Genomic DNA, 17,900 nt, shown 5'->3' with positions numbered 1-17,900 from the left:
CTGTTAACCTCAGAGAAGGAATGTAGCTGTATTCTCAAAAAGATTGGAATCCTCTCCAACAACAGAGACATGGTATCTCGCCCATAGTCCTCTGAGAAATCACATATGGTGTATGAGAAAAGTAGATTTTATTGAGAACAATGAAATAATTATGCTATAATGAAGTCTGATTGATATTATAACTTTGCATTCAGAGTGCTATGTGAAACTGCTATACGGGGCAGTATGAAAATTATCGGTAAAAGTAATATTGTAGGAGCTGATAAAAAACTTGTGACTACTATGTTGATGGTTGAATGTGCTGGCCAATCAACCACAGTCCCTTCAGGGTACTATCCCACTGGAGAAGAACTCTCCCGAAGATCTAGACTTGATTATGATAAATTCACCATGATTCTTAATCCCTCCACAGAGGTATACCATCAAGTCCAGGACACTATAGATCAGAAAGGGAACATAATTGTAAAGTGAATACAAAAACTTGAGGAAGTCTACACAACTATTATTGGATGATGCAGCTGCCTGTTTAAGGCCATACCAACCCCTCACTGCCTATTTTAAATGTTTGGAATCTGTGCATTTTCCCTATCTGATTATACAGTATTGCAGAGCTAACAGTCACCATCAAACAAGAAGTAATAGTGATGGTTTTGTCCCAAGAAAGCCTTGAGCACAGGTCAGGCATTTCAGTTATGCAGGAGGTTCATTCCCCTAAGCCCTGCATGTGGCATGAGGTGTTTTGCTGAGGTAAGAATTTTGTGTTTATCGCACTGACCAGAGTGAAATCTACTGATTAATAATGTTGCTTTGTGACCTCGAGTTTGAGGCAAGTTTCAGGTGCTATGTACTAGATTGTCAGCATTGTTTATTGATAAAAGTGAGTCTCAATGATATTCCAGAAGGTTCCACCACTGAAGGCTGGTTGTATAGCAAGAAAACACCTACATACCCAGCAGAGGAGAAGGAGCCCTGATGGGACTCCATCTTTGGATCCCTGGCGTGAACTGTTCTGTGGATACCACTGTGGTTCCTGTTTGAGAAAGAACAAGCATGTCCTGGCATGACCCTACAGAGAGGGCAATTGGCACACACACACCCTCACTCTATAAACTCCTTGCTGCAAGGCAGCCTCTGGCTGTGATGCATATCTACACATTAATGCTGTTGCTATGTTGGATCCTTTGCCTGCAATAAACTGAGTATTTGTAAGCCTGGCTGGTTTGAGCTCTGTGAGTCTTCTTTAGTAATCAAATTCTGTCTAATTGCCACAGGGAATGTAGTTCCTATCTCCCTGCTCTCTGGCAAGGTGCCTGGCCTGTAGGATGTATCCACTAAACATGAAAAAAACGAAAGGATCTACATACCCTTCCTTGGTGGGGAAAAAGCCAAAATAGTTGAAATAAATAGCAGTCAGTCAATTTAATTAAGTCACATTGCTTACCAAATAAAATAAATTTTTTTGTCTTCAAAGAAAATCTATAAATACCATTGGAAAGAAAGAACACCTCCATGGTTTGTTTATAAATAGTTCATCATTTGTACTTAAATATTAATAGCTAATATTTATCAAGTACCTACTCTGTGCCAGGCACAGGCCAAGTGCTTAATACTTATCTTTATATTCATCAATTTGTAACAAACCAATATTTGTTAAGTACCTATCTGATACCAAGTAATGCTTAGGTCCTGAGGATACATCTCACTCATCTCAGCCACCCTGCAAGTTGAATACACTTCCTCATTCTACAGATAACAAAGCTCAATTTTATTGATGTTAACTTGAATAAGATTACAATAGAACAACTGTAGGAATTTAGTTTTAACATGGTTCTTGTCAAAATTATGCTTAGTCTATATGAGCCACAGTACCCTCCATTGAAAATGGGCATGATAAAGTTCTCCTGCCAATCTCACAGGGAAGTGACTAAGGATCAAAGGAGAGATGGTGCAGATCAAATGATTTGTAACCCACAAAGTGTTATATGCCTAACGACTACTTTTGCAACACAAAATAAATAATTTCTGAAGTCTTTTTTGTTGCTTGCTTTCCCTCCTTAACAATCAGGGGGAATCTATTTGAAGGAAGTAGCATAAGAGTGCTTCTTCTAAGAACACTAGTTTCAAGCCCAGAGCCAAAGTCTTTATTATTTCAAGGCAGATAGTGTCACAACCACAGAGTCATGCCAAGGGTAGCATGCCTCTCAACATGCCAAAGACCGAAGCTCTTGAATTCAGCTTTGTTCATTACTCACACAGTTTGATTTTGCATTTTGTCCTTAAAAATTGTTAACTCATGGTCATAGGTTTCAACCAGAGCAGGATGTTAGAAAAATGGTCAAATGAGATTTTTTAGTGCCTAATATGTGCTCATAGTTATTTTACATTTTTGAAAATCATTTTAATCCTGGTAAATGTTCTATTATAATTAGTTCATTTTGCTGCCTTCGGGCAGTATTACTCTGGTTGAAACCTATGACCATGACTTAACATCCTGACTTGAATTCTGAAAAAGAAAAGATAGGGATGCTTGGGTGGCTCAGCAGTTGAGTCTCTGCCTTTGGCTCACGGCATGATCTCGGGGTCTGGGATTAAGTCCTGCATCGGGATTCCTGCGAGAAGCTTGCTTCTCCCTCTGCCTAAGTTTCTGCCTCTCTCTGTGTGTCTCTCATGGATAAATAAATAAATAAAATATTTAAAAAAGAAAAGATTAACAGTGTTTTTTAAATTTTTTAAAAAGATTTTATTTATTTATTCATAGAGATGCAGAGAGAGAGAGAGAGAGAGGCAGAGACACAGGCAGATGGAGAAGCAGGCTCCATGCAGAGAGCCTGACGTAGGACTCGATCCTGGGACTCCAGGATCATGCCCTGGGCTGCAGGCGGCGCTAAACCGCTGAGCCACCGGGGCTGCCCTGTTTTTTTTTTTGTTTGTTTGTTTGTTTTGTTTTAATTTAAAATAAAATTTCCATGTTACAGGGCATCTTGAAGCTTACACAATAGCAATTATTGTGTAATTAAAAATCAGATGGTTCCCAGTCATGAATGTCATGAAAAAGACTGCCTGTCTGATAGATTGTCTTTAGGAGGCGTTACTAAGCACTGGAAATGAATAAGCAGTTTTGAGTTATAGAAAATCTTATTGGGACAAAACTTAATTGAAGAAACAGAATTATTACTTACAAAATATTTCAGGCCTTTCATGAAGTCTCAGAAACCTGACTAGAGAACAAAGGAACAAAGAATAGGAAAGGAGCTGGTTAGTTACCCACACCGTCATGGTCCCGACAGAGGATGATTGTTGGAATTATTTAAACAAAACAATGGAAGACCTTGCCGAGAGCCGTGTCAGTGAAACAGTGGGAACAAAACCTTGATGAGAGCATTAAGCAATGAAAGTATCAACAACTCTTCCAAGGAGAACTTCCCAACTTTTGCAAAGAATATAATGTTATGGTCTGAATGATTGTGCCTCTTCAAAATTCATGTTGTTACAATTACCCCCAAGGTGATGATATTAGGAGGTGGGGCATTTGGGAGCTGACTAGGTCATGAGAGCGGTTCCCCCCTGATTAGTATTAATGCCGTATAAAAGAGACCCTAGAGAGGTAGCTCATCCCTCCTGCCATCTATCAACTGAGAAACTTGCCCTCATTAGGCACATTGATTTTGGACATCCAGACTGTGAGACATAAATTTTTATTCTACCCAGTTTATGCTATTTTATTTAAGCAGCTCAAACAGACTAAGACAGTGTTTGAAGGGAAGCATGAGAAATGGGTTAGTTGCCCTACAGCCCCAGGGGATATAAGCATGCGTTACAAACTTTCTAACGGGAAATGCTACAGCATGCTATGTTGATGGTGGGGATAAAGGGAATAATCTCTCCCTGGTTTCACATTTCCATGCAGAGAGGCCTCCATCAGAATGATGCTTTTCGACTCTTGCCCTACAACTTACTCTTTGCTCCTCAGGAGGAGTGAGTTGACTGATCCAGGGGTAAAATCCATAATCCTGTTTCTCAAGTTGATGGAGCCCATCTATTAAAAGTCTGAGAGCACTGGAAAACTGTTTCTTTCCTTCTTTTTGGTGCCAATTAGGATAAGGCAGCATTCTAGAGAAGTCTCCAAGCCTGAACTTCCTTTTGGGAAGGCTTCCCAAGGTCTAAACTGAAGCAGTAGCAAAGTATGTTAGCTAGTATTTTGAGCAACAATTTAAAGCTCAATCCACAGTGGATTTTCACTAATGACAATGAAATTTTTACTTCCACTAGCCTATCTCCATTGATTCCATACTTGGTAGGAGAATAAAAATATATTGTATATGGACCTGCTAAGAATGACTTAATAAAATGGGTATAAGGAAGGAAGAATGGAAATTGGAGGAGCTATATTGAGTAGGATGGACTTTAAGTATCATCTGTCCATTGTGACCAAAGAGAATGGGATGCAGATGCAGATAAAGCAAGAAGACAAACTTGGAATCAAGTCTTTACTCCATCATTTAGCTAGACAGCCTTGAGAATATTCATTAGTCTTTTTGAGTTTTATTTTTCTTATTTGTGAAATAGGAATGATATTTGTCACCATCAATTTACTATGAAACATACATGAGATATCACATGAAAATACTTAGCAAAAAATCCAGTCCCTTAAAGTCAGCAAATAAATAATGCTTGTAATAATGTATATATGCTAATAAATGTATATATAACAGGCCAGGCCAAGTATAGAAAGATGTGAAGCCAAGTATAGACATAATTCTGGTGTCCAGTAAAGTTGTTTAATTTGTAGTTTGAATATCCATAAAGCCAAAGGGGCCTGTCAACAAGAACAACCTTGTAAGTCTTTCTTTAGTAAAAAAACTATTTTGGAATTTGGTATTCAAAAAGTCTTTCTGGTATTCACTTCAGTCAGGGTAAACACTTTATTCTTACTGGTAGATATTATGAACCATCTGGAACAGATGATTGTCCTGTTTCATCTTCTCAGCTCCAGGAAAATTTAACTTTGCTTGAAAATGGAAAAGTTTGCAGTGAGTCTTGGAACAGGTTTTTTTTTTTTTTTTTGTAAAGAGTTTGTAGAGAACTTAGATTTTATTTCCTTTCCTAATTTTCTCTTTATTGATCATATAATTTATAGAGATTATATTATTCATATTGATCATACAGTTGATCCCTTATCAAAAGTTTCTACGAAACTGTAAGAGTTTTCTCTGTCAAAATGCAATAAATGTAACTGAAAGGGTGTTTTGTGAGAGCATATTTCCTTGTAGTCCATACCATTAAGATTTTCTCCACTAGTAAAAATCCCTTTATCAGGTATGCTGATAAATTAAATTGCCTACCAATTCCTTCATAGAAAAGGTACTACACTCAGGATGTTGAAGGGGCAACTTTTAGAAAATCATGCAACACTCAGTGCTGCCTCCCTTTTTCCAAGGTAAGCGTATGCAGAACTTGTTTATGATTAAGGTATAATTTATTGTTAGTAAAATGAATAAATAAATAAAGGTATTCAGTTTCGTGGTTTTGACAGTCTTACAAGGGCATGCACACACACACACTCCTTGATACAGTATATTTCCTGCACCATGGAGAGCTCCCTTGTGCCCCTACTCAGCTAATCCCTGTAATCCCACCCCCACTCCAAAGCAAACATTTTCTAATTTCTATCCCCATAGACTAGTTTTTCCTGTCTGGATTTCATTATATGCAATAATCCAGTATATTTTCTTTGTGTGCAAATTTTTTTCACTCCACAGATTATTTTTTGAACTAACTCATGTCATTTATGGAATCTGCAATCTATGCCTTTTGAGTGCTTATTAGTTTATATTGAATATTATTCTTTGGTGAAGCATCTTCTCGTGTCTTTTGTCAATTAATTTGTCGAGTTATTGTCTTCTTATTGTTACTTTATAGATGGATCATGAATTCTTTATCAGATACAAGTATCATGAATATATTTTCACAGTCAGTGGTTTATGTATTTATTATCTTGGTGGCATATTTTAATAACTACAATTTTTAGATTTTTATAAAGTTCAATTTATTATTTATTTCAATATTAGTGCATTTTGTTCAAATATAAGTAATATTTGTCTTCTCTGAGTCTAGGATGTTCTCTATGCTTTCTTCTAGAAGCTGCATGGTTTCAACCTTTATAATTATACCTATTTTTATGAATGGAGTAAGCCAAGGCTGAAGGTATATATGTGTGTGTGTGTGTGTGTGTGTATGTGTATGCATTTAAGTCAGATTTATCAATATACAATTTACATGCAATAAAATTCACTTTTCAGAGTGATTGATGAGTTTTGATAAATGTATACACTTAACCTCTACTATAACTGAGGTATAGAACATATCAATTCAGAAGTTTTCTAGAGCCATTTTGGTCAACTCTCCCTTTCTTTACCCCAACTCCGGGTAACTGATGATATGTTTTCTGTCCCTTTAGCTTTGCTCTTTCTAGAACGTCCTATAAATGCAATCATGCAGTGCAAAGCCTTTTCTGTCTGGATTCTTTTACACAGCATAAAACCTTTGACATTTATACACATTGTTGCATGTATCCATGGTTCATTCATTTTATTGCTGAGTAGAATTTGAATTCATGGATTTATCACAATCCATTTATTCATTCACCAGTTGTGAATAATGGACATTTGGGTTGTTTCCAATTTTTGGCTATCATGATTAAGTGTCTGTGAACATTCGTATCTAGGTCTTTGTGTGGATATGTTTTCAGTTCTCTAGATGTAGATCTACTGGATCATATGGAAAGTTTATGTTTAATACAAAACTGTCAATCTGTTCTCCAAAAGTAACTTTACCTTCCCACCAGCACTGCATGAGAGTTTCAGTTATTCACATTATCCCCAGGGACACAATGGGCCATGGTAGTGAGTATGCAGTGATATTGTGATTGTAATTTGTATATCCATGACGACTACTGACAGTATTTTTTCATGGATTTATTTATATATCTCCTTTAGCAAAATCTCTGTACATTATTTTTAAAATTGAATTGAATTGTCTTCCTATTATCAAATTGTAACACTAATTTTTATAGACTAGACATATGTCTTTTATTAGTTATATGCTTTGCAATTACTTTTTTCCAATGTATGTGTGTGTGTGTGTGTGTGTGTATCATTATGAAAGGGTGTTAAAGTCTGCAAATGCTTTTTTTGCATTTATTGAAATAACTGTATGGTTTTCCCTTTTTAGCCTGCTACAATGATGATTTCTCTTGTTCAATATTTGAATATTAAACAAACTTTGTATTCCTGAAATAAACCTCACTTGGTAATGATGCATTTCTTTTGTATGTTGCTAGGTTCTATTTGCTAGAATTTTGTTATTTTTACATCTGTTTCCATGGAGGCTACTGGTCTGCAGTTTTCTTATAGTGTCTTTTTCTGATTTTGGTATCAGTGTAATACCTTCATAAAATAATTGTGGAAGTATTCATTTCTTTTCTATTTTGTGGAAATTTGAACAGGATTGGTATTATTACCTCAAATGTTTGGTAGAATTCATTAACAAAGCCATCTGGACAGGAGTTTTTTGTGTGCTTGCAAGAATGTTTACAGTTTTGAATTTAATTTCTTTAATAATAAGGGCTATTCAGGTTGCTATCTTTTCTAAGTGAATAATATTTAGTATCTTGTACCTTTCAGAAAATGTGACCTTTTTATCTAAGCCATAGAATATATTGACAGAAAGTTGTTTGTGAGATTCCTTTATTTTTTTTTAATTTTATTTATTTATTTATGAGAGACACACACAGAGAAGCAGAGACACAAGCAGAGGGATAAGCAGGCTCCATGCAGGGAGCCTAATGTGGGACTTGATCCTGGGTCTCCAGGATCACACCCTGGGCTGCAGGTGGCACTAAACCTCTGTGCCACCAGGGCTGCCCGGGTTCCTTTATCTTTTTAATGCCTATATTATCTAAAGTAAAATCTTTTCCTTCCAGGAATGATAATTTGAGTCTTCTCTCTTCCTTTCTTGTTGGTTGGAGGTTTACAATTTTATTAGTAATCTCAGAGAACTAGTTTTTTATTGTACTGATTTACTCTTTTGCCTTTATATGTCACTGATTATTCATTTTCCCCCTTCTCCTCCCTATGTTAAATTTGATTTGCTCACTTTTTTCTGGCTTCTTAAGGAAATAGCTTAGATCAGAGGTTGCCAAATTACAGCCCATGCCCTATTTCTGTATAGCATCTGAACTAAAAAAAAATTTTTTTTATATTTTAAAGGGTTGTAAAATTCGTTGAACAATCGACAGAGACCATCAATGATCTACAAAGCTCAAAATGCTCACTAGTTTTCAAAGTTTATAAATTCTGGCTTTGATCATTTATTTGAGTCCTTTTAAAGCTATAAATTTCTGGGGCACCTAGATGCCTCAATTAGTTAAGTGTCTGATTCTTGATTTCGGCTCAGGTCATGATACTTGATCTTAGCCAAAAGGCTAAGAAGCAATCGGCTCAGGACATGAGATCAAGCCCTGCATAGGGCTCTGTGCTCAGTGGAGCTTCTGCTTGGGATTCTCTCATCCTCTCCCTCTATCTCTCCTCCCAATTGTACTCTCTCTCAAATAAATACATAAATATTTTTTAAAAAATTAAAGCTACAAATTTCCCTTTAATCACTCCTTTGGCAGGATCCCACAGCTTTGTTACATTGTTTTTTCGTCTTCATTCAAATAAATGCATTTTCCAATTTGCCTTGTGATTTCTTCTCTGCCTTAAGGATTTTTAAATAACTGTTCCTTAATTTCCAAATGTTTGGTTATTAATTTCTATCTGATTATATCCTACCATGGTTAGAAACATATATTTTTTAGAAACGAATTTTTCATGCTTTCAATCCTTTAAGTTTATTGAGAGTTAATTAAATGTCTAGAATAAAGGTTATCTTGGTAAATATTCCTTATAACTGAAAATAATTTGTATTCTTATATCTTTTGGAATTATGAAGGTTCTTTTTTCCTATACATATGCCTGGGTTTTCAGCACTTTTTGCTTAAAAACACTTACTGAAAAACATGTTCTTTTTGTCCAATTATTTGACAGAGTGAACCTTGGCTAAAATTCAATTGATGAATATCTATTGATTTTGTCTTTCTAGCTGTCTTAAAACATCTACTTTCAAATTTCCAAGATCAAGTTTTTTTCAAACTAGAGAAATGGTAAGAATCCCTTGAGCATTAGTCTTGTAGTGTGATATTTTGTTACCAATGAAAAATTTTTACGGTCTTTCTTTGAATATCGCCATGAAATTTGACAGTAATGTCTACTCCAATAACTTTAGCAGGGAATTTTTTTTTAGCAGGGAATTTTTTTTTAATTTTTATTTATTTATGATAGAGAGAGAGAGAGAGAAAGAGAGAGAGAGGCAGAGACATAGGCAGAGGGAGAAGCAGGCTCCATGCACCTGGAGCCCGATGTGGGATTCGATCCCGGGTCTCCAGGATCGTGCCCTGGGCCAAAGGCAGGCGCCAAACCGCTGCGCCACCCAGGGATCCCTAGCAGGGAATTTTTAAAAACAACTGGAAGCCTATCATAACGTCACTGTTGTGAATAGATGGATAAGTTAAGTGGAAATGAAGATTGTTCTGAATAATTTTTCAATCTCCAAAATTTACAAGTTGAGTTTATAAAGCTTTGATTTTTCATTGTCACTTTCTGTCTTTATCATTTACTTTGCTATTCCCAGGCAATTATTACAGCAGAGGTAATAGTATGAAAAGAATATCATCTTGTATACTTTTAATCTGAATGAAATTATAAAACGGATATTGAAGAAAAGCCTAAAGAAAGCCAAACAATCAATAATCTAGAATCATAAGATTTTCTTTTATTTGCTCATTTGAAAGTATATTTGGAGCTAACAGATTAATTTGTGACTGTTCAATGTCTCTGCAGTTCTATTCCTTTTCATATCTAAAGTAAGCGGTGGAGTTTTTTCAACTAGATTTTTAAGACAAGAAGTAGCATTTTTACTTGATTTGATTAATATTGAAATTGGAATTTCAGAAAGACATTTTCCAAAATGGTTACATAAATGTTCTAAATACTAGTTTTGACTCAAAACTATATGGTCAGGTCCAATCTTTGATCCTGTGGGACTCTGGTTTTGGTGTCTTACAATGCAATAAGTAAAATATTTCCCGATATAGAACTTTGTGAGTCTATACCATGCTTAATCTGAAGGTGCATATGTGTCAAATGCTATGGCTAGTAGCATTGGCAGAGTCCTGATTCCAGGACTTGGCAGCAGCAAGACAATGCTGCTCTTTTTAGGAAGTACCTCCAATGACATGACACTTTCCTTTTCTGTCTCAAACACTGAATAGAACAAGAAAAAGGTGCTGTTAGTTCAAATAGAAAATCCAAATGTAATTAGCAATGATGTTTATCTTTACATTATTTAAAGGCTCTATTGGTATCAATGAGTTCTTCACAAATATGAGTTTCTGTACTGTTAGAACACTCCCCACAATATTGGCAGCCACACCAAAAAAGAGATGTAGATAGATGTTATGAGTAATACTACATGTATTATAACTATAAGGAATAAGTAATCTATTTGTAAATCATATTACTAGAAGACTTGTAAGCAAGTGCCTCAGAGAAGTTCTTATAACTAAATATTTATATTTCAAAATTTGTTTTTTTAAAATTTTTATTGGAGTTCAATTTGCCAACATATGCATAACACCCAGTGCTCATCCCACCAAGTGCCCCCCTCAGTGCTCATTACCCAGTCACCCCAACTGCCCTCCCATCTCCCTTTCCACTACCCCTTGTTCGTTTCCCAGAGTTAGGTGTCTCTCATGTTCTGTAACCCTCACTGATAATTTCACTCATTTTCTCTCCTTACCCTTTTATTCCCTTTCACTAATTTTTATATTCCCCACATGAATGAGACCATATAATGTTTGTTCTTCTCCGATTGACTTATTTCACTCAGCATTATACCTTCCAGTTTCATCTACGTCAAAGCAAATGGTGGGTATTCATCGTTTCTAATGGCTGAGGAATATTCCATTGTATACAGAGACCACATCTTCTTTATCCATTCATCTTTCGATGGACACCGAGGCTCCTTCCACAGTTTGGCTATTGTGGACATCGCTGCTATAAACATTGGGGTGCAGGTGTTCCAGCATTTCACTGCATCTGTATCTTTGGGGAAAATCCCCAACAGAGCAATTGCTCTGTTTTTTAAAAGACCTTCAAAATAAAAAGGGAAAAGCATTGGCATCAGATGACCCAGGCTTAAATTCTGACTTTGGGGGCAAAGTGCTTTGTAACTCTGCTCATTCATCCCTGGACGAGAGTTCCTCCATCTGCCTTTTGGGTGTGATTCCCAAGGATTGTATGGTCTGAGAGCAATTTTGAGGGCCATACAAGTCATATGAAGTCCAAGAGACAGGAATTACAAGATTAATTTCAGTCAATATATTGAAATTGATCAGTTCCATTATCAACACACAAACAATAACCTCTCTGTCTTGAAATATCTACCTTAGACCTCATGTATTTATCTCTTTATTTGGTTAGATACTTAAGGAAAAACACAGATTTATCACAAATGAATATTTGATAAACCTTTGTGAATTTTTTTGATTGTAATTAACACAATCTTCTGGAGAGAGCAATTGCTGAGTCAGAAATAAACCTCTTCTGATTTTGAGTAAGTTTTGCAAGAATTTATAGTGCTTCCTTTAAGTACCTTTACACAGATAATATTGAGCCATTATAATGATACCTTTTTTATTAAAAAAGCACCCCAAGAATTTCAGTTTGGGGGAAGAAAATAAAAAGCTATTAGAATTATCATACAGAATATCTGTTCTACTTGAGTTTGCATCTCAGGGCCTTTGCACTTGCTGTCCCTTTTAGAAGATTTTTCTCCAAGTATCCATAAGAATGCCCCCTCTATGCCTTCATATCTCTATTCAAATCTCACCTTGTGGCTGAATTCCTCTTGATATCTCCAAAGCACCCCCATCCATCTTTCTCCTTTGCAAGGCTTTCTTTTGTGCTATATAGCACTTGTCCCTCTCCACTATTATATATGTTTTTGTGTGCTCACTATTTCCCTCACTAGACTGGAAATTAATGAAGTCAAAGACTTCTTTATTTGTTGAGTTAGTGACTAATTAATGAGAAAATCAACACATATATTTGTATTTATATCCAAGAATTAAAGTTTTTGAATTGTCTAATTCTACTTAAGAATAACAAAAAGTGTAGCTATAAATACGGGTATATCTGTTCAGACAGTGGCCATGCGGATCTCTTGCTTTTAATACTTCATGTTCCGAGAATCAAGTACAATGCAAACACCGAGTTTGTTGTTATCCATAGTCACAACTGTGGCTGTGTCTTCCAGAATTCCTTGCTACACACCCCTACCACCCACTGATCTCTCTCCACTGCACTGTGGCTGACGGGCTTTCATTTGACCTTCAGCCCTACCTACTGTCTTACTTTACTTTGGTCTGTGTGTTTTTAAAATTTTTATTTATTTATTCATAAGAGATACAGAGAGAGAGAGAGGCAGAGACACAGGCAGAGGGAGAAGCAGCCTCCATGCAGAGAGCCCAACGTGGGACTTGATCCTGGGTCTCCAGGATCCTGCCCTGGGCTGAAGGCGGCGCTAAACTGCTGAGCCACCAGGGCTGCCCTTTGGTCTCTTTTTGAGATTCACCTATAATGTGGCATGTATCAACAGTTTTTTCATTTTTATCATTGTGTTCCATTATACATGATTTTTTTTTTTCTGCATTCACCTGTTGATGGACATTTGTTTCCAATTTGGGGCAATTATGGATAAAATTGTAATGAATAGTTGTATGTGAGTCTTTGTATGGATAAAAGTTTTTATTTTTGTTCACTAAACATGTAGGAGAGGAACTACTGATCATGGTGTATATTTAATTTTATGAGAAACTTTCAGAGTGTAAACTTTCAGAGCAGCTGTACCTTCTGGCATTCTCACCTGTAGTGATTGAGAGTTCCAGTTGCTCCAGACTTGGCATTGTGAGTCTTTCTGATTTTTGTCATTGTGGTGGGCATGTAATGTATCACATTGCAACTTTATTATTTTAAAATTTTTATTTATTTATTTTGAGAGATAGAGTTTGTGAGAACAGGGGGAGAGACAGATGGGAGACATGGAATCTCAGGCAGATTCTATGCTGAGTGTGGAGCCAGACTTGGGACTCAATCTCATGAGCCTGAGATCATGACTTGAGCTAAAATCAAGAGTCTGAGCCACCTTGGCACCCCCACATTGCAACTTCATTTTTCATTTCCCAGACAATTAATGATGTTGAGCATTGCTTTTATTTTTTTAATTTATTTAATTAAATACATAAAGTAAAATTCACTTTTTTAGTTCATGTGTTTTATGACAAATCCATAGGGTTAAATAACCACCACCACAATCAAGGTACAGTATAGTTCTATCTCCCCCCCAAACTTCTCTGATGCTGTTCCTTTGTAACCAGACCCTCTCTAACATTTATACTTAATGTAATTATCAAATATGATTGGTTTATATATACCGATTTGCCATGGTTTTCAATTTTTTCTTTCTACCCTTCATTATTTTTCTTCCTTTCACCTTATTATGGAATAATCTAGCATGTTCTAATATTCAATTTTATTTCTACTATTGGCATTTTAGCTGTATGTTCTTGTATTTATTTAGCAGTTGCACTAGGGTTTACAATATGCATCTTTAATCTATTAGCCTATTTTTCAACTAATGCTATAACCATTTATGTATAAAGTAAGAACATTCTCAGAGCATATTTCTATTTCTCCCCTCCCATTCTTTGATCCATTCTATCATATATGTTATTTCTATATATGTATGAAATCTTACAATACAGGGGTGTTTGAGTGGCTCAGTTGGTTAAGCTCCAACTCTTGATTTTGGCTCAGGCCGGGATCTAAAAGTCATGAGATTGAGCCTTGCATTGGGCTCCCCACTGAACATCCTGCTTGGGATTCTCTCCCTCTTCCTCTGCACCTCCCCCTGTGCACAAACTCTCTCGCTCTGTCTCTGTAAACAAACAAAAAACCTACAATAAATCTTAGTTTTTTAAACAAATGTCTTTAAATTTAACATTTATTGAGCTCTGACTTACAGAGATTTCAATTTTCTTTTCTTTTCTTTTTTTTTTTCAATTTTCTTTTAAAGGTATGAAGATATACATAAGAAAATCTTTTATATTTACCCAAATCTCATTTCCACTGGCTCACATTTTCCTTGTTTTGGAAGAACTTCCTTTAATGTGCAGATCTATTATTAGCACATTCTCTCAGCTTTTGGTGGTATGGAGAAGTCTTTATTTTATCTTCACATTTCTGGTCGAAATTTTTCTGGATACTGAGCTCTAGATTAACAGTTATTTTTTTTCATTATGCATACTGTGTTTGGGTTCCATTGAGTATATTGATTCTGTAAATTATAGTTTTCCTACTGTTAAAAAACTTTTCAACTATTATTTCCTCAAGTACCATTTCTGTCCCTCTCTCATTGCCAGGTCTCCTGGGACTTCATTTAAACATATGTTAGGTCACCTGATAAGGCCCTGCAGGTCACTGAGGGTTTTCATTAGTTTTTTAAAAGATTTTATTTATTTATTTAAGAGGGAGTGCACAGGCACATGTGGGGGGAGGGGAGGGGCAGAGGCAGATGGAGAAGCAGATTTCCCTCTGAGCAGGGACTCTGACCAGTGGTTCCATCCTAAAACCCCAAGATCATGACTTAAGCTGGAGGCACATGTTTAACCAACTGAGCCACCCAGATGTCCCCTTTTTCATTATTTTATAATCTTTTTTTTTCTATGAGCTTAACGTTAGACAGTTTCTATTGCTATGCTTTCAGATTCACTGTTATTTTTTCTTCTGCAGTATTGATTCTATCTTACCCAGTATTTTATTTCATACATTCCATTTGTCATTTCTAGAAGTTTCATTTACACACACACATACGCATCCTTACTGTGTTGGTGTTTTAGTATAAATCCTTTAGCACATTTATAAGTTGTATATAATTGCTATCTTGAAGTTCTTGCCTAATTCCACCATTTCTATCATTTCTGACTTATTTTCCTGCCACGTATGGTTCATAATTTACAAATTCTTTGTTATGTCTAGTATTTTTTTAATTGGATGCCAAACATTGCATATGTTACAAGGCTGATTGTTTAGATTTTGTTATTTTACTTTAAAAATGTTAGTTTTCTTTGAGAGCACCAATTAAGTTTTCCCTAAATTATGATAATACTTTGGGGAGGGAGATTATTTTAAAACTTTGTTAGGGCAATCCTAGGATATCCTTATCTCCAGAGTTAATTTAGCCCTTCTAATAATTTTACTGATTTCCCCAAGTTTTCAGCAAATTCTTTGTACTCTTGCTAAACACAATTAAAATACGAATTGTTCACCTCATAGTTCCCAGTAGTTATCTTTGTGTGGACTTATAGAGTTTCACTTCTCATATTTGTAGATTAATACTCCACTAAAGGCTCAAGGGGACACCTATTCAAATTTCTGGAATACTTTTTCTGTGTGGTTCCCTCTTCTCTGATGATTTGCCTTGATTATTTCAGGCACATCCACCTGTCTGAGTTCCCATCTGTCACCTCAAATGAGCAAGATGGCTGTACTCCACTTGGGATTCCCTTCCTTGCTCTGTGGTCAGAATATATATCTCTAGGCAGAAGTTACTGTCAGCTGTAGGCTCACATTATTTGTTTCTCTCCTCTCAGGGATCACAGTTCTGTGCTGCCTGGTTTCGAATATCTTGAAACAATTGTTTTACATAATTTGGCCAGTTTTCTAGTTATTTGTGGGAGGGAGATAAATCTGGTCCCAGCCACTCTTTTTGAAGTAGAAGTTGAAGTTCAGGAATATTTGAAAGCTAGAATCAGCAGTATCTCTTGATGTATCAGATGCAGTGCGTGAAAGAAAAAAAGATGCCAAGTGTATCTCCTGGATTTTTAGGCTGAAAAATAGGAAGTATGGAGATATCCTCAACTGAGGTGGGAGTCTATGGGAGTTTTGGGGGAGAATCTCATTGTGAATTTGTTAATTCTGAGGTGTCCATTAGGTAGTAAGATGGAGATGCTGAGTAGGCAGTTATCTATATATTCTCTGGCATTTAGGAGAGAGGTGTGCCTGAGAACATCATTGGGGTTATCAGTATATATGATGCTAATGCACTCTACAGTACTCCATAGTGTGATCACTAGCAGAACCAGTACAGATAGTAAAGGGAGGAGGTCCAATGATCCAACATTGAGCACTCCATCAGGAAAAAGGAGTGTGCTCCTGGGTATGAGTTGACAGGAGAAGCAACCAGGTGGGAAGAAAGTGGGCAGCCTATAGTGAGTGAGGGTCCAGACTGGGGCTGAATCCCCAGTGACAGGGCTGCCATGTCCTTCATGGTGAAAGGTGGAGGGACTCTTCCCTTTCTTCTGTATAGTCGATAGTATGGGTGATGAAGAGATGGCGGACGGCATCAAAACCTTTCTCCAGGACCTTGTCAAGGGGATAAAAGTTTCTGTCTGGGCTATTTGTGCCATCTCAAAGCTAGATGCTCAAATCCGGGAAGAAAGGAGCAGTATTGGAGAAAGGAACGTAGTGACTTGGCACAGTGGAGAGAGCAAGCCTAGTGCAGAAGTAAAAAGTGAGTCATGTATTGTTACTGGAATGGTGGAGTTTTCTGGTATGTTCTCCACTTGTTTCATTAAGCATTTATTTCTGAGCTTCAATCAGTAATACCACAAGTTATGGGTGATGCATGGCTTCCTGGAGAAGTTTGGTCTTGGCTGAAATTCTTTCTCACATCAATTTCGTGTTCTTTGGGTACTCCCCATCAGTCCTTAGCAAAGTTGTCAGTGCCATTTGGCTTCAGGATATAGTGGATCTGGCATTTGAGGTATCAGGAAGAAAGCCTCCCCCATTCCCTAGTATCAGCAAAACAATTGGTCACATGCTCTTCAACAGTTTGCTGCTGACTCTCTTCTTCATCCAGGGGATGTTGTGAGTCTCTTTTCCACCCATAATTTTGGTCAGCTGGTTAGTCTTCTGCATATGTCCCTGTCTATTCACTCTACTGCTTTTAATATCTTAGTTCAATAAAGGAATCAAAATACACCAGTCACTGTCAGTCAGAGAGTGATTGGATATGGTTTGCCTTGGCTCTCCTCACAGGAATATAATCTCTGTACATTGTCAGTGGCTGTCTCTTCTCTATCCTCCTTCTTTTACTCATGTCAACTCAATGGATGGCAAACAGCCCATGCACCTCCTCTTGGTGGGCTTCTTAAGCAAAGATTCTTCCACAAGACTGACCACCTATAGTCTGCCCTGAAGACTAATCTTCCTCAGAGAAGTTCTCTTCACTGCATATGTCTCCTGTTAATGGCAGGCTACCACCCACCCCTGAGCTGCCTATACCCAGAGAGGAGGGATGGGATTAAAGGGACCCTGTGGCAGCTCTTTTCACAGATCTCCTTGCCCTACTTCACCTGGGGTTCATGGTATATTAACTTTTCTCTGAGGAATTGGGATTTTTCTCTCTAGTGAACATCAGGCACAATCTTCCTGACAACTGTGTGTGGATTTTTAACACTCTTCTTGAGCCTGAAAGGACCCCAGATTTCCTCCCAGCACCTTTCTAACATTTGCCAGTTTCTGTATCTGGACTGATTTGATACTTTCTTTTTCTTCCTCTGCCATTTATGCTCCTCCTCACCTTCCTATGCCCCACCACCCTCAGGTGAAAGGATTTTGTAATTCCGCCTGTTACATTTTACACATTCATTATTTTGGTTTTTCTGTTGTAAGAGTGAAGGA

The 17,900-nt window shown here is 36.9% G+C and overlaps 1 pseudogene; it reads left to right on the top strand.

Moving 5' to 3' along the window:
- The first annotated feature begins 16,523 nt into the window (after positions 1–16,523).
- On the top strand, positions 16,524–17,371 carry LOC140620049 (etoposide-induced protein 2.4 homolog pseudogene; annotated as a pseudogene).
- The last annotated feature ends 529 nt before the right edge of the window (positions 17,372–17,900 follow it).

The sequence above is a fragment of the Canis lupus genome, chromosome 28, assembly GCF_048164855.1.
Source record: "Canis lupus baileyi chromosome 28, mCanLup2.hap1, whole genome shotgun sequence".
Taxonomy (NCBI): Eukaryota; Metazoa; Chordata; class Mammalia; order Carnivora; family Canidae; genus Canis; species Canis lupus.
This window is presented reverse-complemented; position numbering and strand designations above follow the sequence as displayed.